Below are 24,633 nucleotides of genomic sequence, written 5' to 3'. Positions count from 1 at the left end.
CATACATAGTGTGCGAGAGAGACCTATATTTGGTGTATATATGCATGCGAACTAGAAAGAGCCCCCCCCCCCACACACACACACAAAGAGAGAGAGAGAGATGGAGAGAAAGGGAGAGGGACCAACAAGGTTTTTGTGTCGGATGCGTGCGATAGAATTGAAGATTGTCGGCGAGAGAGAGAGAGATAGAGAACAGGAGTCCGGGAGAGGGGGAGGTCGCGTTTTATGCATCAAAGACTGATATAAACCATGTTTCGATATAAACTTGCATTCAAATATTTAAATTGGAGAACATGTTGTCTGCAATCCACACATGAACGGATATATGCGTATATCAAACAAGTTCATTAATTTGACTTTCAACATGTTCATGGAGTACTATAATACTGTACAACATGCTACTCGATCGAGGTGTTCAATTTTGGATTTAGTTCACTATTTTGACCTATTGAACGAGCTATTTAATTGAATCGAGATATTTCATTTTGGGTTTGATTCGCGTTTTTGAGTGGGTCAACTATTTGTCATATAGTAAAACGCTAGCAACGAGCATGTAAAAACACATTACTCCCGAGCATCATCTCTCCATCTAAAAAAGAAGTGGCAAGCTAATATTTCAAAATTTGATCCGAATCGACTTGGTAAGGTAGACGTGGATGCTCGTTCTCCCAAAATTTGAACGAACCATTAAACATCCTCTCTGCTCGGTGGAATTCGCCCGCGCAAATAAATGGGAGACGCGAAATTACCGTCCTATGTGGGACACGTATCAATTGGCCCGTTGTACATCGAGGGTAGGTTCGTAACTTCATCCAAGCGCGCCTTCTCCTCGGCCGAAATGACATGTGCCAAATAATTCATAAACCATGGTCGGCAAAACACGCTCTCCTCGCCCGAAATAGCTCGCGCCCACTATTTCAAAACACGCTCTCCTCGCCTGAAATCGCTCGCGCCCACTATAGTTCAAAACACGCCCTCCTCGCCCGAAATCGCTCCCGCCCACTATTTGCTGAGAAGCAAAGTTACTCTACTATCCCCGACCCTCAGTACACAGACCCAAGCCGAGAAGCCTATAGGCAAGGGTAGAACAGTAACTCCCCCTCACATTTCAGACAAATGCGTCTGTAAGACATGGTTCCACTCCCCTCCCAATTCCCGCCCGCCCGCCCCCATTCATACCTCGTGGGCGCCAAATCACCTTCTCCCCGGGAAGCTCCCTTCTCCCAAGCCGCGAAACCTCAGCCCCACCTCCATGGCGCCCCCATCGCACCAATTTCATAGCCGCCCTCCTCCCTAATGTCGGAGACGCTGTCCATTTGTCGTCGTGCACTGGGCCATGTGCCTCTTACTCCGTGCTGCTGGTGCTGCCTCGACGACGGCCGCGTGAACCGTACCGGAGCCGATTCACCCCCGCCGTTGTTCACGGCACCGGAGCGGCTCCAACTTCGGATCCGTCTAGAGTCCTGGCGCTGCTTCCGCTTAGCCGTCGACCATCACGACATCGCTCTTTCCTTGCCGTCGATCGCCACCACAACCGCGCCGGCCTCACCGACTCAGCAGCTGGACCTGCCTACTTCACCATGCCGCCAGATAGGTCCCACCCTCATCTCAAATCAATTTATTTAGGCATCAGTTGTCTGAATTTTTATTCTGGGCCAATCGATTCCCAATGGGAAGCAGCACCCCTCGAGGCGGCGGAGCTCCTAGGCTGCCGGTTGGCTGGTGTCTAATGTAAGGGTGCGGGGCCACAAGTTCGCTGCGAAAGCAGCCGCTTAGATGGCTATCTTTTAGAGTTGCGTGGGTTGAAGGTACTGCCACCGCCGGATCTGGATGACGGGGAGTCTTTGTGGATTGGCCCGGGGGCGGTGCAACCACGGCAGTGCGGTGGGGCGGGGATCGGGGTTTTGGCCGGGGCCACGGACGGCGGAGGCAGGCTGCTCTGTCGTTGGTCGCTGGCTCTTTGGGGAAGATTTCAAAGAGTGTCAGCCGAGAGGCACAAGACGGCCAGCCATCCGGCGTAGATCGGACAGTACCAAAATAAAATAAAATCGTGTGACCCCAATTTAGTCTTCAGTCAACAGACGTGTGACCACTCTCGTACCTTGTTGTTGATCTCTTAGTGTATTTCTTCAGATCAAAGAGATATGTCGTTCTTAACATTATGCGTTATCTGCATCTTCAGACACATCGTCTTCCGACTCACCGTAGCTGCTCCAACAAGGGAAGCATACACCAGAAGGGAGCTATAGTCCCCTCTCAACAGTTCCCTACATCGAATGCGCATGCCCGACATGGACAGCCACAACAACTGTAGGGCCATCGACAAGTCAGCACATGATGCTCAATCCTATGGATGGCAGCCAGATAGGTTGTACCCTCATCTTACTTGTGTGCAACATTTATGGCTTTGTTATTCATCTAAGCATGGAAAATAGATCATCACATTTCATTGTATATTCATGTTGGTCTCTTACAGGTCTTGTTCAGGAGTTAACGTTGTTCCATAGTTCAGCTAAGATACTTGTTCTTTAGGTAACACTGTTCCATAGTTATCATCCATCAGCCAATGCTATCCCACAGGCTGGTGATTATAGTATTATACCACTTATAGTATTACCTATGTTGTTCTTTAATACTTTTTTGTGCCATCTAGTTAATCTTGAGTACAAACGATACATATTCTGTAGCTTTCATCTGTGTTCTCCCTTTAGTTTATGAGACATGTTGCTGCTAGTTAACCCCATTCCTACTATTTATGTCGTCTCCTACAGGCACTCATTACATAAATCTAACTACTAGTTGTCTTCCATGCATTTCAGATATAATTGCACACACTGATATATCCACAAGAACCTCACGGAGCAATGTAAAGGCCAATAAACTTGATGTCAATGATACCCAATATGATGGAACATGTAAAGGCAGTTCTTTAGAAGACTTGCAGAAAGATGATGAACCCTCTTCACCCCGCAAGGTCCTTGCTCTAACTTGGCCTGTGATATGGGTACAACATGCATATAATGTCCTGGAGTGTATCTACTCTATTGCAATGCCATGTGCTTAGCATACTGATCATGCATGTAAATATGTCATGCCTTCCTGTTTTTCAGTACATATTCCATTCATGATAACATGTTTTCAAATTCAAGTACTGTCATTCTACTCTATTGCAATGCCATCTGCTTAATTTGGACATCATGCTTCTGAATATCTTATGCATTGTTATTCATTAGTATGTACTTCATCTGTCTACCATACCATGTTTTTTTACATTGAAGTGTTGTTCTAGTGCTCTATTGCAATGCCATCTTATTTTCCCAATCATACACGTGTATGTTGCCTTAGTTATTTCTGTACGTATTCCGCTAGCATACAGTTTTACATTCAACTAGTGTTTTTTTGTTGTGTTGTCCAGTCGTATCCCTAGCTCTTACACCATACTCCCTCCGTTCGGATTACATGTTACCGAAATGGATAAAAAAGGATGTATCTAGAACTGAAATACGCCTAGACCCATCCATTTTTTTCCGGATGGAGGGAATACATGTCAATATGTCATGCCTTTCTATTCTTCGGTACCTATTCCATCTCTCTGCCGTCGCATGTTTTATAATTAAAGCACCATTCTTCTATACAAGGCATGCAAGGGGAAGACGACTATGTTAGAATCTGAAGGGTTACAAACAAGGCCTTTGCAAAAGATCCAAACACCGGGAGATAATAAACCAACTCCAGTTTTTATAGATACTGCTCCAGCATAGAGAAACCCAACTCCTACTAATAATAAGCAAATTCCAGTGGCCAAAGAACTAGTCCGCTCCAATCCAGCAAAAATATGTCAACTCAATTCTAAGAAGCGTGTGCGTATCCTTGCATCATGAAATTTTATAGCATGCTGATCATATTTTCTACATGTTTCTTACCCATCTCTCTTTTAGAAAATAAGCTTAACAGATAGAAGAATTTCTGCAATGGTATCATTTATGAGGAAAGATTCTTGCAGGAATTCTCTGTACTCCAATGTAGATGTAAGTATCTGTTGTATATCACTATATTTTACATCAGCATGTATTTTGTTAATCAGCGTGAATCCAACCTTTATATGATCTAAATTTAGTTGTAGCAAAATGTATGATTAAAGGCCACAATGTTGATTTTTGCAAGGAAAACTGCCTGGTAGTTTTGCATCCTGACCTGCATGAGTGTACTATCTCATATAATTGGGTTTGAATACTTTGGTTCTGCAGTGGGTTTTTCAGTGTTTTTTTACTGTGTTGTCCTGTCATATCCCTAGCTCTTACATCATACTCCCTCCGTCCGGATTAAATGTCACAGAAATGGGTAAAACTGGATGTATCTAGAACTGAAATACGCCTAGACCCATCCATTTATTTCCGGATGGAGGGAATACATGTCAATATGTCATGCCTTTCTATTCTTCAGTACCTAATCTATCTCTGTTGTAGCATGTTTTATAACTGAATCACCATTCTTCTATATAAGGCATGCAAGGGGAAGACGGCTATGTTAGAATCTGAAGGGTTACAAACCAGGTCTTTGCAAAAGATCCAAATGCCAGGAGATAATAAATGAACTCCATTTTTCATGGATACTACTCCAACACAGAGAAACCCAACTCCCATTGATAATAATCAGATTCCAGTGGCCAAAGAACTAGTCCGGTCCAGTCCAGCAAAAGAATGTCAACTCCATTCTAAGAAGCGTGTGCGTATCCTCGCATCATGAAATTTTATAGCATTCAGATTATATTTTCTACATGTTTCTTACCCATCTCTCTTTTAGAAAATAAGGTTAAATGATACAAGACTTCCTCCATTGGGATCATATTCGAGGAACATATCTTGCGGGAATTCTCTGTGCTCCAATGCTGATGTAAGTACCTGTTGTATATCACTATATTTTTACATCAGCATGTATTTTGTTGTTCGGCGTGAATCTAACCTTTATCTGATCTAAAATTAGTTGTAGCAAAATGTTAAAGGCGCCAATGTTGATTTTTGTAAGGAAAACTGCCTGGTAGTTTTGCATACTGACCTGCATGAATGTACTATCTCATATCACGCACATTACTGAATTGTAGTGCTTCTCTGGTTGCCCATTCATTTGTGTCAATGTTGCTTTCGTATTACCTTACCTGGCTGATGATGCCGTGCCATATTGTGTTAATTTGGTGTAGGCTAGTTGCCCAAACGTTCGTTGTGTCAATGTTGCTTTCCTATTATCTGACTTGGCCAATGATAGCAATGCTAGTGTGTTAATTTTGTGCAGGCTGCTGAAGATAAGAAAACAAACTCTGAAAACAGCAAGGCAACCCCATTGTTTCTTTCTAGTAAATCTAGGCCAGGTAATATGGCAATAACTCATGATTAATCTGTTTGGTTCCCGTCCTAATTTATGTTATGATGAAGTGGTCGAGACACTCTCCACTATCAATAATACAAGCCTGCCAAAATCGCCATCTGAATCTGTTCAGTATCCTCTGTCTCAAATGCAATGGAATAAATGTATGTTTGTGAACCAATTAATGGCTGAAGCAATGATGGGAATGGTGGATGAATCAGAGGTGCAGAGTCATGCGACACAACAACTGATCAATGTTTTCAGAGACAGTGTAGCAAAGCAGCAAGAACTTGCCCACATGCTTATGGGCGTCATCTGTGTTGAGGTTGCAGATTGTGACGTTGTAGATGGTTAGGTTCTGCTCATTTATTTGCACTGGCATCAATCTTTGGTTGCCCAGTGGATGTAATTTCCTGTAATATATGCTGGATGTGCAACGTTATTCCCTGTATGTCGTACCTTTGCTTGATTGGTTTTGGTCCTGTGCATAATTGCTCGTCGTAATGGGCTCAAATTATCTAATTTGGCCTAAAGACATGAACGAACTTTAGTGGGCCCATTAAGTTAATGGGCCGTTACTAGGCCGAAAGTTAATGGTCGGCCCTCTTACCTCCCGGGTCGTTAACAGGCCGTTACTAAGTTTGGGCTACAAATGGCCCAACTATACTGTAGGCCTTTAGCAGGCCGAAAGAGACAGCAGGCTTGTACTGGAACATGAAGAGCATGGGCCGCTAAGAGGCCGAAAGTCAGGTCATATTGTAAATGGCCCAACTGTGTTGTGGGCCTTTAGCAGGCCGAAAGAGAAACCGGGCTGGTATTGGACCATGAAGGGCATGGGCCGTTAAAAGGCCAAAACTAAGGTCCGACTACAAATGGCCCAACTCATTTATGGTCCATTAACAGGCCGAAAGGCACACAGGGCCGGGAATTGGTCCAACACTTAAATGGGTCGCTAAAAGGCCAAAACTCAGGTCCGACTACAAATGGCCCAACTGATTTATGGGCCATCAACAGGCTGAAAGTGACACCGGGCCAGAAATTGGCCCAACACTTAAATGGGCCGCTAAAAGGCCGAAACTCAGGTCCGACTACAAATGGCCCATCAGATTTATGGGTCGTCAACAGGCTGAAAGACACACTGGGCCGGAAATTAGCCCAACATTTAAATGGGTCGCTAAAAGGCCGAAAGATGTACATCCTGAAAATTGGCCCATCCATTGAATGGGCCGTTAATAGGCCGAAATCTCATCGGGTCGATATTGAGCCCAAATATATAGCGGGTTGTTAACGGGCTCGAACTGACGATGGGCTGCAATGGTGTCAAATCTTTAACGGGCCATTGACGGGCCGAATTGGCACATCTCGTATGGGTCGTGGGCTTGAATGGACCTGACACAAGTAGGCCTTATATGGGCCGGCCTGCTAACTTTTACTGGGCCGGCCTTTTTCACCGGAATGGGCCACTGTTGGGTCGTGCCACGTGTTGACCTATCATAGGCGCCTCCTGTCCAATGAGTGGATGACATCTGTCCCAACGGTGAGGCAACACGTGTTTCCTTCGGCCAATCAGAATTTTACATGTGGAAATTTCCCATTGGTCAGGGCTGTTAACGGGTTATCGGATCCAAAATCTGACCCAATCGCTTAACGGTGTTCTGTTACTGTCGATGCCACGTGTCGGTCACCCTTGACGAAAGCACTTTTGTGACGCGCGATTTATCGTCATGGAAGTGGACACTTCCGTGATGATAATTTTGGTAATGTCATGGAGCACTTCTACGACAGCACAGGTATGACTATCTTGATTCTGTCATAAAATCGTCATGGATGTACATGCATGACAAAAAACGCGACCTACTGTGACAAACATGTATCATCACGGAAGTGTATTTTTTTGTAGTGTGGAAAAGCTTGTCATTTGCCTCTTGAGTTAGAACATAAAGCATATTGGGCCATCAAAGAGCTCAATTATTATTTCAAGCTTGCTAGTGAAAAGAGGTTATTTGATATTAGCTCTTTAGATGAATGGAGAACCCAAACTTATGAAAATGCAAAATTATTCAAAGAAAAAGTTAAAATATGGCATGATAAAAGAATCCAAAAAGCATGAGTTTAAAGTCGGAGAATATGTTCTTTTGTACAACTCTTGTTTCAGATTCTTTGCAGGAAAACTCCTTTCAAAATGGGAAGGCCCCTATGTTATCGAGGAGGTTTATCAGTCTGGAGCCATCAAAATAAATAATTCTGAAGGTACTAACCCAAAGGTTGTTAATGGACAATGAGTAAAACATTATATCTCAGGTACGCCCATTAGTGTTGAAAGTAATATTATCCAAACTATGACACCGGAAGAACACATAAAAGAGTTCTTCCAGAACACTCCAGAATTGTGAAAATAAGGAGGTACGTGATACGGTAAGCAAACAGACTCCGAAAAATATGCAAAAATATTTTTGTCACTTTTGGAATATTTAGAAAAATAGGAAAACAAGAAACTACCGGGAAGCGTACCCTGGTGGGCACAAGACACCAGGGCGCGCCAGGCGCCCCCAGGTGGGTTGTGCCCACATGGGACACTTTCTGGACTCTGTTTTTCTTCCCTTTACTTGTCCCCCAAGATAAAAAGTTCTATATATACTTCTTGAACCTATTGATCACCGTATCATGGAGAAATCCCTTGTTTTCTTTTCTTGTTGTTTTTTGTCAGATATGTTGAGCCAGGCATCATGTCTTCTTCTTCCTCCAACAACGTGGAAGAGGATGCTTGGTTGATGAAGATCGAGCTGAAGAGATAAGAGCCCGCGGAAGCCGTCGAAGGAGATGAGAGCAAGGAGGTTACCGTAGATCAGCCTCCGGTCTTCGAACAAGCACTGCCAGCCGAGGAGGAAGAGGAAGATATCCTTAAACATTACGTTACTCACCTTACTCCTGCTGAGATTGAAGCCTTTCGCATCATTGAAATAGTTCGCATACAAAATAAGTTTCTCACTCATGAAAATATTCTGCATCAAGAGCATATCATCCACCTCCAGAGCGTCATCCGTCGATTGGAGAATCTCTTGATCCTTAAGGATAGGATTGCTTCATCACCACCATCATCCTCTTCACCACCAAAAGAGAACTGAGTATCGGGTATGGGCACTCCCCTTGGCTTCCACCAAGCTCGGGGGAGGTGCCCCAGTATCGTGTCATCTCACTATCTTTTTGCCTTTACTTATTTTAGTTCGATCTTTTGCTTTAGATGAATAAATTTTAGTTCGATCATTTCTTCTTTGAGAGTTTGCTTAGTGATCTATCCTTGTAAACATGTGCAAGTTATATAATAAAGTTTAGTTTGAGTTTTTGCTTTCTTTACTTTCATGTTGCAACTTAAAGAAAAGAAATAAGGAAGAAAAAGAGAAAATAAATAAATAAAAGAAAGGAAGTAAATCAAAAAGATCATATACTAATCTTATGGAAGGTGATGACACCACATAAGGAAAAGTATAAGTAGAAAATTTTATTAGAGATTGACAAACATAGCATTAGTCAATGATGCAACTCATGGAAGAATTAATAAGGGAAGAGAAGATTCACATATAAATATACTATCCTAGAAATCTTTTGTGATTGTGAGCCCTCGTCAAAATATTATATGCCAAAATTGTTGACGTTTGACAAGGAAGACAACTTAATGGTTTATGTTTGTTTATATTCACATAGAAGTCATATTGTCATAGATCCTTTAACATGTGGGGCTTGCCCCCTATCTTTGCTAGCCAAAAAATCCGCACTAAGTACAGATACTACTTGTGCATCCAAAAACCCTTAAACCCAAATCTTATTTTCAAGTGTCCACCATACCTACCTAGGGATTGAGAAAGATCCCTCAAGTAAGTTGTCATTGGTGCAAAAAGGCAATAAAAATTGCCTATAAAAGTGTGAGATCATTTAGTGTAAGAGAAAATTGAGTGTCGCACGAACTTGTGATGGTGAAGAATAAAAGCGACGGACTGCATAGTAAAGGTCGCTATCACAAGGAGCAATGCAACGTGATGTTCTTTTGCACTAAGGGGTTGAGCATACAAACAAATAGGCGCATGGCAACCTCTGCTTCCCTCTCTAAAGGGCCTATCTTTTACTTTTATGTATTTACTTTTATGCAAAGAGTCAAAGTTTTCCTTCTATTCATTTTTATTTTTCTCCTTTGGCAAGCATCATGTGGTGAGGAAAGATCTAGGCACATATGTCCAGTTGAATATAGATAGCATGAGTTATTACTGTTGACATCACCCTTGAGGTGAATATGTTGGGAGGCGAAACTATAAGCCCCTATCTTTGTATGTGTCTGGTTGAAATGTTTTGCTCATGTGTACGCGGTGAGTGTTAGCAGTCATAGAAGTCTATATGATGGTTGAGTATGTGGACTTGCCTAAAGGCTCCGATACGTGACCCTTCCTGAAAAGATGATGAATTGTAGTTGCAAAGTTGACCGAGAACACAATTTGTTGATTTGTAATAGAGTTTTTGTTTTATACTTCATTTGTGTGATGAATTGTTCTTTATTCATGAGAAGTATATGATAGAAGTCTATGATAAAAGTCTTAGGTTCAATTTATTATTGTTATAATAATCTACATGATGCTTCTATGTCTGTATTTTGTTTTGTTGACACCTCTCTCTCAAAGCATGTGGACATGTTTTCCGATTTTGGTTTTCGCTTGAGAACAAGCGAGGTCTAAGCATGGGGGAGTTGATACATCCATTTTGCATCATGTTTCCTTACTGTTATTTATAATGTTTTTATCCGTAATAATGATTTTTGGAGTAATTCTAATGCCTTTTCTCTCATAATATGCAAGGTATACACAAAGAGGGAGAATTCCGGCAGCTGGAAATCTGGACCTGGAAAAGCTACGTCAGGCCACCTATTCTGCACAACTCCAAACAAGCTGAAACTTCATGGAGATTTTTTATCAAATATTTGAGGAATATTGGAGCAAATAACTACCAAAGGGGCCCACTAGGTGGGCACAACCCACCTGGGTGCGCTAGGGAGCCCAGGCGCGCCCTGGTGCGTTGTGCTCACCCAGGCCCACCTCCGGTGCCCATCTTCTGGTATATAGGTCGCTTTGACCTACAAAAAAAATAAGGAGATGACTTTCGGGAAGGAGCGCCGCCGTCTCGAGGCGGAACTTGGGCAGGAGCACTTTTGCCCTCCGACGGAGCAATTCCGCCGGGGGAACTTCCCTCCCGAAGGGGGAAATCATCGTCATCATCACCACCAACAACTCTCCCATCTTGGGGATGGCAATCTCCACCAACATCTTCAACAACACCATCTCCTCTCAAACCCTAGTTCATCTCTTGTGTTCAATCTTATTACCGGAACTATAGATTGGTGCTTGTGGGTGACTAGTAGTGTTGTTTACATCTTGTAGTTGATTACTATATGGTTTATTTGGTGGAAGATTATATGTTAAGATCCAATATGCTATTTCATACCCCTCTGATCATGTGCATGTTTATCATTTGTGAGTAGTTACTTTTGTTCTTGAGGTCACGGGAGAAATCATGTTGCAAGTAATCATGTGAACTTGATATGTGTTTGATTTTTTGATAGTATGTATGTTGTGATTCCCTTATTGGTGTCATGTGAACATCGACTACATGACACTTCACCATATTTGGGCCTAAGGGAATGCATTGTGGAGTAGAAATTAGATGATGGGTTGTGAGAGTGACAGAAGCTTAAACCCTAGTTTATGCGCTATTCTGTAAGGGGCCGATTGGATCCAAAAGTTTAATGCTATGGTTAGAATTTATTCTTAATACTTTTCTCGTAGTTGTGGATGCTTGCGGGAGGGTTAATCGTAAGTAGGAGGTTTGTTCAAGTAAGAACAACACCTAAGCACCGGTCCACCCACATATCAAATTATCAAAGTACCGAACACGAATTAAGCCAACATGATGAAAGTGACTAGATGAAAATCCCGTGCACCCTCAAGAATGCTTTGCTTATTATAATAGACCATTTTGGCTTGTCCTTTGCCTCAAAAGGATTGGGCTACATTGCTGCAATTTTGCTACTATTATCATTACTTGCTCGTTACAAATTACCTTGCTATCAAACTACTCTGCTACTTACGATTTCAGCACTTGCAGACATTACCTTGTTGAAAATCACTTGTCTTTTCCTTTTGCTCCTCGTTGGGTTTGACAATCTTACTTATTGAAAAGAGCTACAATTGATCCCCTATACTCGTGGGTCATCACTTGGTGATCATCCACTTCTACATGGCGACACTATCTCTTTCCCATGGTGATTTTCTTTTCGATCCGAGGTCGGATCTTTCCCAAGGGGGGATGATGTGGAGCATCCTACAGACATCACCATGTCAAGAGTCCGTTCGGCAAGTGACACGTGCGACATCGGATCTTTCCCAAGGGGGGGGATGATGTGGAGCATCCTACGGACATCACCATGTCAAGATTCCGTTCGGCAAGTGACACGTGCGACATCTACTTCACATACCAAAAGGTGAATCATCTTCTTTACACGTGTTCACTTGACCCCTTTGAGGATGCTATACTACTAGACACACCACTCATGTGCATACATAGGTATTGCAGGAGATTTACGAATGATGATGAGTACAAGTGAAGGAAATATGCCCTAGAGGCAATAATAAAGTTTTTATTTATATTTCTTTATATCATGATAAATGTTTATTATTCATGCTAGAATTTTATTAACGAGAAACTTAGTACATGTGTGAATACATAGACAAAACAAAGTGTCCCTAGTATGCCTCTACTTGACTAGCTCGTTAACCAAAGATGGTTAAGTTTCCTGGCCATAGACATGCGTTGTCATTTGATGAACGGTATCACATCATTAGGAGAACGATGTGATGGACAAGACCCGTCTGTTAGCTTAGCATAATGATCATTAAGTTTTATTGCTATTGCTTTCTTCATGACTTATACATATTCCTTTGACTATGATATTATGCAACTCCCGAATACCGGAGGAACACCTTTTGTGCTATCAAACATCACAACGCAACTGGGTGATTATAAAGATGCTCTAGAGGTGTCTCCGAAGGTGTTTGTTTGGTTGGCATAGATCGAGATTAGGATTTGTCACTCCGAGTATCGGAGAGGTATCTCTAGGCCCTCTCGGTAATGCACATCATGATAAGCCTAAAAAAGCAATGTGACTAATGAGTTAGTTGCGGGATGATGTATTTCGAAACGATTAAAGAGACTTACTGGTAACGAGATTGAACTAGGTATGAGGATACCGACAATCGAATCTCGAGCAAGTAACATACAGATGACAAAGAGAATAATGTATGTTGTCATTGCAGTTTGAACGATAAAGATCTTCGTAGAATATGTAGGAACCAATATGAGCATCCAGGTTCCGCTATTGGTTATTGACCCGAGATATGTCTCGGTCATGTCTACATATTTCTCGAACCTGTAGGGTCCGCACGCTTAATGTTCGATGATGATTTATATTATGAGTTATTGTTTTGGTGAACGAAGATTGTTCGGAGTCCTGGATGAGATCACGGACATGATGAGGAGTCTCGCAATGGTCGAGAAGTAAAGATTGATATATTGGACGATAGTATTCGGACACCGGAACGGTTCTGGATCGTTTCGGGTATTTTTTGGAGTATTGGGAGGTTACCGGAACCCCCCCGGGGAAAGTAATGGGCCACTATGGGCCATAGGTAAGAGAGGAGGCAGCCCACAAGGGGTGGCTGCCCCCCCATGGGAGTCCGAATTGGACTTGGGGAGGGGGCGGTGCCCCCCCTTTCCTTCTCCTCCTCCCTCTCCTTCCCCCCTTTTCCCCCTCCATGAGAAGGAATAAGAGGGGGGCGAATCCTACTAGGACTAGGAGTCCTAGTAGGACTCCCCCTTATGGCGCTCCCCCTGGCCGGCCTCCTCCCTCTCCCTCCTTTATATACATGGGGCAGGGCACCCCTTGGAGACACATCAATTGTTCTTAGCCGTGTGTGGTGCCCCCCTCCATAGTTTACTCCTCCGGTAGTGTCCTAGTGCTTAGGCGAAGCCCTGCGCGGATCACATCACCATCACCGTCACCACGCCGTCGTGCTGACGAAACTCTCCCTCGACACTTTGCTGGATCAAGAGTTAGAGGAACATCATCGAGCTGAACGTGTGCTGAACTCGGAGGTGTCGTACGTTCGGTACTTGATCGGCTAGATCGCGAAGACGTTCGACTACATCAACCGCGTTAACCTAACGCTTCCGCTTTAGGTCTATGAGGGTACATGGACACACTCTCCTCCTCTCGTTGCTATGCATCTCCCGGATAGATCTTGCGTGATCGTAGGAATTTTTTTGAAATTGCATGCTACGTCCCCCAACAACAAGCGCCAAGGAATAACTACACCATCCGCGAGGGAAGCATGGAAGCGCCGACAGAAGAAGATGGAGCTGCTGAAGCTACAACGGCCGTACATCCGGGCCAAGGCCGGACATCCAATGCCTGTGCAGCCAAAGGCGCTGCACCAACAGACGACCAGAGAGCATTAGCGGCCGAACATCTAGCGCCACATCAGCATCCGGACATCCGGCCTACCCCCAGAAATCTGGCAAGGAAACAACAAAGCACACCGAAGTTTGGCCAACATCGGGCTGGACATCCGGCCACGCCCTGGACATCGAGCACCTCTCGAGAGTCCGGACATCCGGCGCCTGCCTGTGCTCAGCCTCGGGCTAGAGGCCCATGTATATCTCTTTCCCACTTACCCCTTCGTGGCTTAGACTATAAATATATCATCTCCACACTCTTTCTAGGGTTAGGAATGTGATAGCTCATCTTAGTTGAGCTTTGCTCCTACCACTATTCTCTTGAGAGAGAGAGAGAGACCACTCCCATGGAGTTCAAGACCTCCATGTGAGAAGATCTGGAGGGATTCAAGACCCCCTTTGTGGGAAGATCTACCAAGATCACCAAGATCCCATCTCCTTTGGATTTGGGATGAACTCTACCTTGTATATTTCCCTTTGATTGTTCATGTACCTTGTGATCTTGTGTGTTTGTTAGTCTAGTGGATGTGTGATTGGATTTGTTCTTGAGTGTTCCCCCTTGTGATTTCTCTCTATTCTTCCCCATGTTCATCATATTCTGCGCGGGAGTCCACTCCAATCATGAAAGATCGGCTGAAACCGGGTCTAGCCCCGTATCACTTTTGCCTCGCGATACTTCATTAAACCCGAGATGAGATATATCGGCATCCTCGTGAATCAACACATGATCAATATGCCAGTTTCCTTATTACCAGTTTTGTTCTATTTTCTCATGCCCGTGTTCACGCATCCGTGTGAGTAAGTCACATTGTGTCTGGCCAGACGATGATGGATACCATCACACCAAGAGGACCCTATGAATGTCTTTCCATCGATGGAGGAGCAAATCCCAGTATCGAGCTATCGAGTACCTTGGCATACCCTTTCGATGCACCTGTAAGTTGTTCAAAGGATCGAGAAGATGTGTCGAGAGGGGGGTGATTAGACCCTCAACAAAGAGAAGGCAGTTTTTAAATTCTTTAAGTTAAGGTGGAGTTTTAGCACAAGTTTAAACATTCACAATACATTTCAAGCAAGCATGGCAAGACTATATGAGCAGCGGAAAGTAAAGCATGCAAGTTGCAAGAAAGTAAAGGGATGGGATTGGAGTGTGCAAACGCAATTGGAGCCACGGAGATTTTTGGCATGGTTGCGATAGGTGGTGCTATCGTACATCCATGTTGATAGAGACTTCAACCCACGAAGGGTAATGGTTGCGCGAGTCCATGGAGGGCTCCACCCATGAAGGGTCCACGAAGAAGCAACCTTGTTGTTGGGAACGCAGTCATTTCAAAGAAATTCCTACGCACACGCAAGATCTATCATGGTGATGCATAGCAACGAGAGGGGAAGAGTGATGTCCACGTACCCGCGTAGATCGTAAGCGGAAGCATTATGACAACGCGGTTGATGTAGTCGTACGTCTTCACGATCCGACCGATCCTAGTACCGAAAGTACGGAACCTCCGCGATCTGCACACGTTCGGCTTGGTGACGTCCCACAAACTCTTGATCCAGCTGAGTGTCGAGGGAGGGCTTCGTCAACACGATGGTGTGATGATGGTGATGATGAAGCTACCGACGCAGGGCTTCGCCTAAGCACTGCAACGATATGACCGAGGTGGATTATGGTGGAGGGGGCACTGCACATGGCTAAGAGATCAATGATCAACTTGTGTGTCTATGGGGTGCCCCCCTCCCCCGTATATACAGGAGTGGAGGATGGGGGAGGGCCGGCCCTCTATGGCGCACCCTGGAGGAGTCCTACTCCCACCGGGAGTAGGATCCCACCCCCTTCCCTAGTTGGACTAGGAGAGAAGGAAGGGGGAGAGAGGGAGGAAGGAAAGGGGCCCCCCCTTCCTAGTCCAATTCGGACCAGAGGGGGAGGGGGAGCGCCTCGCTGCCTCTCTCTCTCCACTAAAGCCCATTAGGGCCCATATACTCCTCGGGGGGTTCCAGTAACCCCCCGGTACTCCGGTATATGCCCGAACTCACCCGGAACCATTCCGATGTTCAAACATAGGCTTCAAATATATCGATCTTTACATCTCGACCATTTCGAGACTCCTCGTCATGTCCGTGATCATATCCGGGACTCCGAACTACCTTCAGTACATCAAAACACATATACTCATAATACCGATCGTGACCGAACGTTAAGCGTGCGGACCCTACGGGTTTGAGAAGTATGTAGACATGACTGAGACATGTCTCCGATCAATAACCAATAGCGGAACCTGGATGTTCATATTGGCTCCCATATATTCTATGAAGATCTTTATCGGTCAAACCGCATAACGATATACGTTGTTCCCTTTGTCATCGGTATGTTATTTGCCCGAGATTCGATCGTCAGTATCTCAATACCTAGTTCAATCTTGTTATCGGCAAGTCTCTTTACTCGTTCTATAATGCATCATCCCATAACTTACTCATTAGTCACATTGCTTGCAAGGCTTATAGTGATGTGCATTACCGAGAGGGCCCGGAGATACCTCTCCAATACTCGGAGTGACAAATCCTAATCTCGATCTATGCCAACTCAACAAACACCATTAGAGACACCTGTAGAGCATCTTTATAGTCACCCAGTTACGTTGTGACATTTGATAGCACACTAAGTGTTCCTCTAGTATTCTGGAGTTGCATGATCTCATAGTCATAGGAACATGTATAAGTTATGGAGAAAGCAATAGCAACAAACTTAACGATCATCGTGCTAAGCTAACAGATGGGTCAAGTCTATCACATCATTCTCCAATGATGTGATCCCGTTAATCAAATGACAACTGATACGTCCATTTTGCATCATGCTTTTATATCGATATTTATTGCATTATGGGTTGTTATTACACATTATGTCACAATACTTATGCCTATTATCTCTCATTTTACAAGGTTTACATAAAGAGGGAGAATGCCGGCGGCTGGGATTCTGGGCTGGAAAAGGAGCAAATATTAGAGACCTATTCTGCACAGCTCCAAAAGTCCTGAAACTTCACGGAAGACGTTTTCAAAATATATAAAAAATACTGAGCGCAAGAAGTTCACCCGGGGGGCCACACCCTACCCACGAGGGTGGGGGCGCGCCCTACCCCCCTGGGCGCGCCCCCTACCTCGTGAGCCCCCTGGTGGCCCTCCGATGTCCATCTTCTGATATATGAAGTCTTTCGAAGAGTAAAAAATCATAAGCCATCTTCTCGGATGAAACTCCGTCGCCACGAGGCAGAACCTTGGCGGAACCAATCTAGGGCTCGGGCGGGGCTGTTCTACCGGGGAAACTTCCCTTCGGGAGGGGGAAATCATCGCCATCATCATCACCAACGCTCCTCTCATCGGGAGAGGGAAATCTCCATCAACATCTTCACCAGCACCATCTCCTCTCAAAACCCTAGTTCAACTCTTGTATCCAATTCTTGTCTCCAAGTCCGGGATTGGTACCTGTGGGTTGCTAGTAGTGTTAATTACTCCTTGTAGTTGATGCTAGTTGGTTTATTTGGTGGAAGATCATATGTTCAAATCCTATATGCATATTAATACCCCTCTGATTATGAACATGAATATGCTTTGTGAGTAGTTATGTTTGTTCCTGAGGACATGGCAGAAGTCTTGCTATTAGTAGCCATGTGAATTTGGTATTCGTTCGATATGTTGATGAGATGTATGTTGTCTCTCCTCTTGTGGTGTTATGTGAACGTCTACTACATAACACTTCACCATTATTTGGGCCTAGAGGAAGGCATTGGGAAGTAGTAAGTAGATGATGGATTGCTAGAGTGACAGAAGCTTAAACCCTAGTTTATGTGTTGCTTCGTAAGGGGCTGATTTGGATCCATATGTTTCATGCTATGGTTAGGTTTACCTTAATACTTTTGTTGTAGTTGCAGATGCTTGCAATAGAGGTTAATCATAAGTGGGATGCTTGTGCAAGTAAGGACAGTACCCAAGCACCGGTCCACCCACATATCAGATTATCAAAGTACCGAACGCGAATCATATGAACGTGATGAAAAATAGCTTGACGATATTCCCATGTGTCCTCGGGAGCGCTTTTCTCTATATAAGAGTTTGTCCAGGCTTGTCCTTTGCTACAAAAAGGATTGGGCCACCTTGCTGCACTTTATTTACTTTTGTTACTTGTTGCTTGTTACAAATTATCCTATCACAAAACTAGCTGTTACCACTTATTTCAGTACTTGCAGAGAATACCTTGCTGGAAACTGCTTATCATTTCCTTCTGCTCCTTGTTGGGTTCGACACTCTTACTTATAGTAAGGACTATGATAGATCCCCTATACTTGTGGGTCATCAAGACTCTTTTCTGGCGCCGTTGTCGGGGAGTGAAGCGCCTTTGGTAGGTAGAATTTGGTAAGTAAAAATTTATTTAGTGTGCTGAAATTTACTGTCACTTGTTACTATGGAAAGTAATCCTCTGAGGGGCTTGTTCGGGGTATCTTCACCCCGACCAGTAGATCAAAGAGTTGCTTCTCAACCTACTGAACCTACTAAAAATGAAAATGAAAATTTCTGATTTGAAATTCCTTCGGGTATGATAGAAAAACTGGTAGATAATCCTTTTGAGGAGACGGAACAATGCATCCTGATGAGCACCTAATATATGTTGATGAAGTTTGTGGATTATTTAAGCTTGGAGGTGTACCTGGAGATGTTGTTAAGAAAAAGGTCTTCCCTTTATCTTTGAAGGGAGATGCATCGACATGGTATAGGCTATGTGATGATACGGGGTCATGGAACTACAAACGATTGAAATTGGAATTTCATCAGAAGTTTTATCCTATGCATCTTGTTCATCATGATCGGAATTATATATATATATATAATTTTGGCCTCACGAAGGAGAAAGCATCTCTCAAGCTTGGGGGAGGCTTAAATCAATGTTATATTCATGCCCCAATCATGAGCTCTCAAGAGAGATGATTATTCAAAATTTATATGCTCGGCTTTATGATAACAATCGCACCATGCTCGATACTTCTTGTGTTGGCTCTTTTATGATGAAGACTATTGAATTCAAATGGGATTTATTGGAAAGAATTAAACGTAACTCTGACGATTCGGACCTTGACTCTAAAATTTATGGATACCAATGTTTTCCGTAAATTTAGCACTAAATATGGACTTGACTCTGAAATAGTAGCTTCCTTCTGTGAATCTTTTGCTACTTATGTTGATCTCCCCAAGGAGAAGTGGTTTAAATATCATCCTCCCATAGAAGTAAAAGTAGCTGCACCTATTAAAGTTGAAGAAAAGACTATCACTTATAATGATCCTATTGTTCCTACTTCTTATGTTGAGAAACCACCTTTCCCTGTTAGGATAAAGGATCATGCTAAAGCTTCAACTGTGGTTCGTAAAAGCAATATTAAAACTGTGATCTTTTGGCTGATAATATTGATGGGAATGTTATTTATTTCTATGATGAAACTGCTAGAATTGCTAAACCTTGTGCTAAAGATAAACCTAGACATGTGGTAGGCATGCCTGTTATTTCTATTAAAATAGGAGATCATTGTTATCATGGCTTATGTGATATGGGTGCCAGTGCTAGTGCAATACCTATTGGTCTATATAGAGAAATTATGCATGATATTGCACCTGTTGAGTTAGAAGATATTGGTGTCACAATTAAACTTGCCAATAGAGATACTATATCACCAATGGGAATTGTCAGAGATGTTGAAGTCTTGTTTGGGAAACTAAATATCCTGCTGATTTTCTTGTTCTTGGTTCCCCACAAGATAGTTTTTGTCCCATTATTTTTGGTAAACCCTTCTTGAACACTGTTAATGTTAAGATAGATTGCAAAAAGGATGTTGTTACTATCGGTTTAGATGATATGTCTCATGAATTTAATTTCTCTAAATTTAGTAGACAACACCATGAAGAAGAATTGCCTAGTAAGGATGAAATTATTGGTCTTGCTTCTATTGCCGTACCTCCTAGTGATCCTTTAGAACAATATTTGCTAGACCATGAAAATGATATGTTTATGAATGAAAGAAGGGAAATAGATGAAGTATTCTTTAAATAGGAACCTATTCTGACACACAATTTTCCTGTTGAAATCCTAGGTGATCCTCCTCCACCCAAGGGTGATCCCGTGTTTGAGCTTAAACCGTTGCCTGATACTCTTAAATATGCTTATCTTGATGAGAAAAAGATATATCCTGTTATTATTAGTGCTAACCTTTCAGAGCATGAGGAAGAGAGATTATTGAAAACTCTGAAGAAGAACCGTGCTGCTATTGGGTATACTCTTGATGATCTTAAGGGCATTAGTCCCACTCTATGTCAACATAAAATAATTTTGGAAGAAGATGCTAAACCAGTTCGTGATCATCAACGACGGCAGAATCCTAAAATGAAAGAGGTGGTAAGAAAGAAAATACTAAAGCTCCTTGAGGCAGGTATAATCTATCCTCTTGCTGATAGTCAATGGGTAAGTCTTGTCCATTGTGTCCCTAAGAAGGGAGGTACTACTGTCATTCCTAATGATAAAGATGAATTGATTCCGCAAAGAATTATTACAGGTTATAGGATGGTAATTGATTTCCTCAAATTAAATAAAGCTACTAAAAAAGATCATTACCGCTTACCTTTTATCGATCAAATGCTAGAAAAATTATCCAAACATACACATTTTGCTTTCTAGATGGTTATTCTGGTTTCTCTCAAATACCTGTATCAGCCAAGCATCAATCAAAGACTACTTTTACTTGCCCTTCTGGTACTTTTGCTTATAGACATATGCCTTTTGGTTTATGTAATGCACCTTCTACCTTTCAAAGATGCATGATGGCTATATTCTCTGAGTTTTGTGAAAAGATTTGTGAGGTTTTCATGGACGATTTCTCCGTCTATGGATCTTCTTTTGATGATTGCTTGAGCAACCTTGATCGAGTTTTGCAGAGATGTGAAGAAACTAATCTTGTCTTGAATTGGGAAAAGTGCCACTTTATGGTTAATGAAGGTATTGTCTTGGGGCATAAAGTTTCTGAAAGAGGTATTGAGGTTGATAAAGCCAAGGTTGATGTTATTGAAAAGATGCCATCTCCCAAGGACATCAAAGGTATAAGAAGTTTCCTTGGTCACGCCGGATTTTATAGAAGGTTCATTAAGGACTTCTCGAAAATCTCTCAGCCTCTGACTAATTTATTACAAAAAGATATAACATTTGTCTTTGATGATGATTGTGTAGAAGCATTTGAAATACTTAAGAAAGCATTGATCTCTGCACCTATTGTTCAGCCACCTGATTGGAATTTACCCTTTGAAATTATCTGTGAAGCTAGTGATTATGCTGTAGGTGTTGTTCTAGGACAAAGAGTTGATAAGAAATTAAATGTTATTCAATATGCTAGTAAAACCCTAGACAATGCTCAAAGAAATTATGCTATTACTGAAAAATAATTCTTAGCAGTTGTATTTGCTTGTGATAAGTTTAGACCTTCTATTGTTGATTCTAAAGTAACTATTCACATTGATCATGTTGCTGTTAAATATCTTATGGAAAAGAAAGATGCTAAACCTACACTTATTAGATGGGGTCTCTTGCTACAAGAATTTGACTTACGTATTTTCGATAGAAAGGGAGCTGAGAACCCCGTTGCAGACAACTTGTCTAGGTTAGAAAATGTGTTGGATGACCCACTACCTATTGATGATAGCTTTCCTGATGAGCAATTAAATGTCATAAATGCTTCTCATACTGCTCCATGGTATGCTGATTATGCTAATTACATTGTTTCCAAATTCATACCACCTAGTTTCACATACCAGCAAAAGAAAAAGTTCTTCTATGATTTGAGACATTACTTTTGGAATGACCCACATCTTTATAAAGAAGGAGTAGATGGTGTTATTAGATGTTGTGTACCTGAGCATGAACAGGAACAGATCCTACGCAAGTGTCACTCTGAAGCTTATGGAGGACACCATGCTGGAGATAGAACTGCACATAAGGTATTGCAATCTGGTTTTTATTGGCCTACTCTCTTCAAAGATGCCCGTAAGTTTGTCTTATCTTATGATGAATGTCAAAGAATTGTTAATATTAGTAGACGTCAAGAAATGCCTATGAACTATTCACTCATTATTGAACCATTTGATGTTTGGGGCTTTGATTATATGGGACCTTTTCCTGCTTCCAATGGATATACACATATTTTAGTTGCTGTTGATTACGTTACTAAGTGGGTAGAAGCTATTCCAACTAGTAGTGTTGATCATAACACCTCTATTAAGATGCTTAAAGAAGTTATTTTTCCAAGGTTTGGAGTCCCTAGATATTTAATGACTGATGGTGGTTCACATTTTATTCATGGTGCTTTCTGTAAAATGCTTGCTAAATATGATGTTAATCATAGAATTGCATCTCCTTATCACCCACAGTCTAGTGGGCAAGTAGAATTGAGCAATAGAGAGCTCAAATTAATTTTGCAAAAGACTGTTAATAGATCTAGAAAGAATTGGTCGAGGAAACTTGATGATGCATTATGGGCCTATAGAACTGCATATAAAAATCCTATGGGTATGTCTCCGTATAAATGGTTTATGGAAAAGCATGTCACTTACCTCTCGAACTAGAACATAAGGCTTATTGGGTTATTAAAGAGCTCAACTATGATTTTAAACTTGCTGGTGAGAAGAGGTTATTTGATATTAGCTCACTCGATGAATGGAGAACCCAAGCCTATGAAAATGCCAAATTATTTAAAGAAAAGGTTAAAAGATGGCATGATAAAAGGATACAAAAGCATGAGTTTAATGTAGGTGATTATGTATTTCTATACAACTCTCTTTTAAGATTTTTTGCAGGAAAACTTCTCTCTAAATGGGAAGGTCCTTACGTTATCGAGGAGGTCTATCGTTCCAGTGCCATAAAAATCAACAACTTCGAAGGCACAAATCCGAAGGTGGTGAATGGTCAAAGAATCAAACATTATATCTCAGGTAATCCCATAAATGTTGAAACCAATGTTATTGAAACTGTAACCCCGGAGGAATACATAAGGGACACTTTCCAAAACGTTTCAGACTCTGAAAAGGAATAGGTATGTGGTACGGTAAGTAAACCGACTCCAAAACAGTTTTTAAGGCAATATTTCTTATTTAGAAAAATAGAAAAAATAAGAAGCAGTCCAGGAAGGACACGAGGCCTCCACGAGGGTGGAGGGCGCGCCCCCTTACCTCGTGGGCACCTCGTGCGCTTTCCGGACTCCGTTTTCTTACACGACACGTATTTTGGTCAGTAAAAATTCATTATATAATCTCCCGGAGGTTTTGACTGTCATATCACGCAAAAATCTCATGTCTTTGTTTCGAGTTGTTTTCTGTGAGGGTTGTCAAGGCCAGGCACTATGTCGTCTCCCTCCTCCTCCAACCATGAGGGCCACGATGCTTGGCTAATGAAGATAGAGCTGAAGAGAGAAGAACCGAAGGAGATCAACAAGGATGAAGGGATCAAGAAGGCCATAGAGGACCAAGTTCCGGCAACAGAAGACACCCTTCAACTTGATCACAATCTTCTTACCCCAACAGAGATCGAAGCTTTCAAGATGATTGATTAGCTCGTATACAAAATAAGTATCTCACACGTGAAAATATTTTTTTGAAGGAGCATATCATCGCACTCAAAGGCATTATCCGCAAGTTAGAAGACCTCCTATGCTCGATGTGTGACTATCCATCATCAACAACTCCACCTTCTTCACCAACAAAGGAGACATAATCACATGGGTATGGGCACTCCCCTTGGAAACTGCCAAGCTTGGGGGAGTGCCCCGGCATCGTATCACCATCACTTTTATCTTTACCATTTTTCTTAGTTCGATCCTTTTGGTAATATCTTGATCTAGTAAAATAAAGTTTATGGCATGATCTAGTTTTGAGTTTTGCTTTATGATCCCTCTATGTAATCGAGTCCGTGAGCTATATATAATAAAGATTAGTGTTGAGTCAAGGGCTTGATTATTTTTCCATGATCCTAAGTGAATAAAAGAAAAGAGAAATAAATAAATAAAAGGAAGCAAAGAAATCATATGGATCTTATGGAGAGTAATGAGCTCACATAGAAAAAGGTATGATGAATAAAAGTTCTTGAAAGTTGACAAGCATAGTTTTGGTCATCGTTGCAATTAATAGGAAGTAATAAAGAAAGAGAGGTATTCACATATAAATATACTATCTTGGACATCTTTATGATTGTGAGCACTCATTAAAATATGACATGCTAAAGAGTTGTTGTTGGACAAGGAAGACAATGTAATGGGTTATGTTTTCTTACATCTGAGATAAATTATAATTGTCTTGGATCATCCAACATGATTGAGCTTGCCTTTCCCTCTCATGCTAGCCAAATTCATCGCACCAAGTAGAGATACTACTTGTGCTTCCAAATACCCTTAAAACCAGTTTTGTCATGAGAGTCCACCATACCTACCTATGGATTGAGTAAGATCCTCCAAGTAAGTTGTCATCGGTGCAAGCAATAAAAATTGCTCTCTAAATATGTATGACTTATTAGTGTGGGAGAAAATAAGATTTATACGATCATGTGATATGGAAGAAATAAAAGCAACAGACTGCATAACAAAGGTCCATATCACAAGTGGCAATATAAAGTGACGTTCTTTCGCATTAAGATTTTGTGCATCCAACCAT

The sequence above is a fragment of the Triticum urartu genome, chromosome 7, assembly GCF_003073215.2.
Source record: "Triticum urartu cultivar G1812 chromosome 7, Tu2.1, whole genome shotgun sequence".
Taxonomy (NCBI): domain Eukaryota; kingdom Viridiplantae; phylum Streptophyta; class Magnoliopsida; order Poales; family Poaceae; genus Triticum; species Triticum urartu.
The sequence above is the reverse complement of the archived record's forward strand: the minus strand, read 5'-3'. Positions refer to the sequence as shown.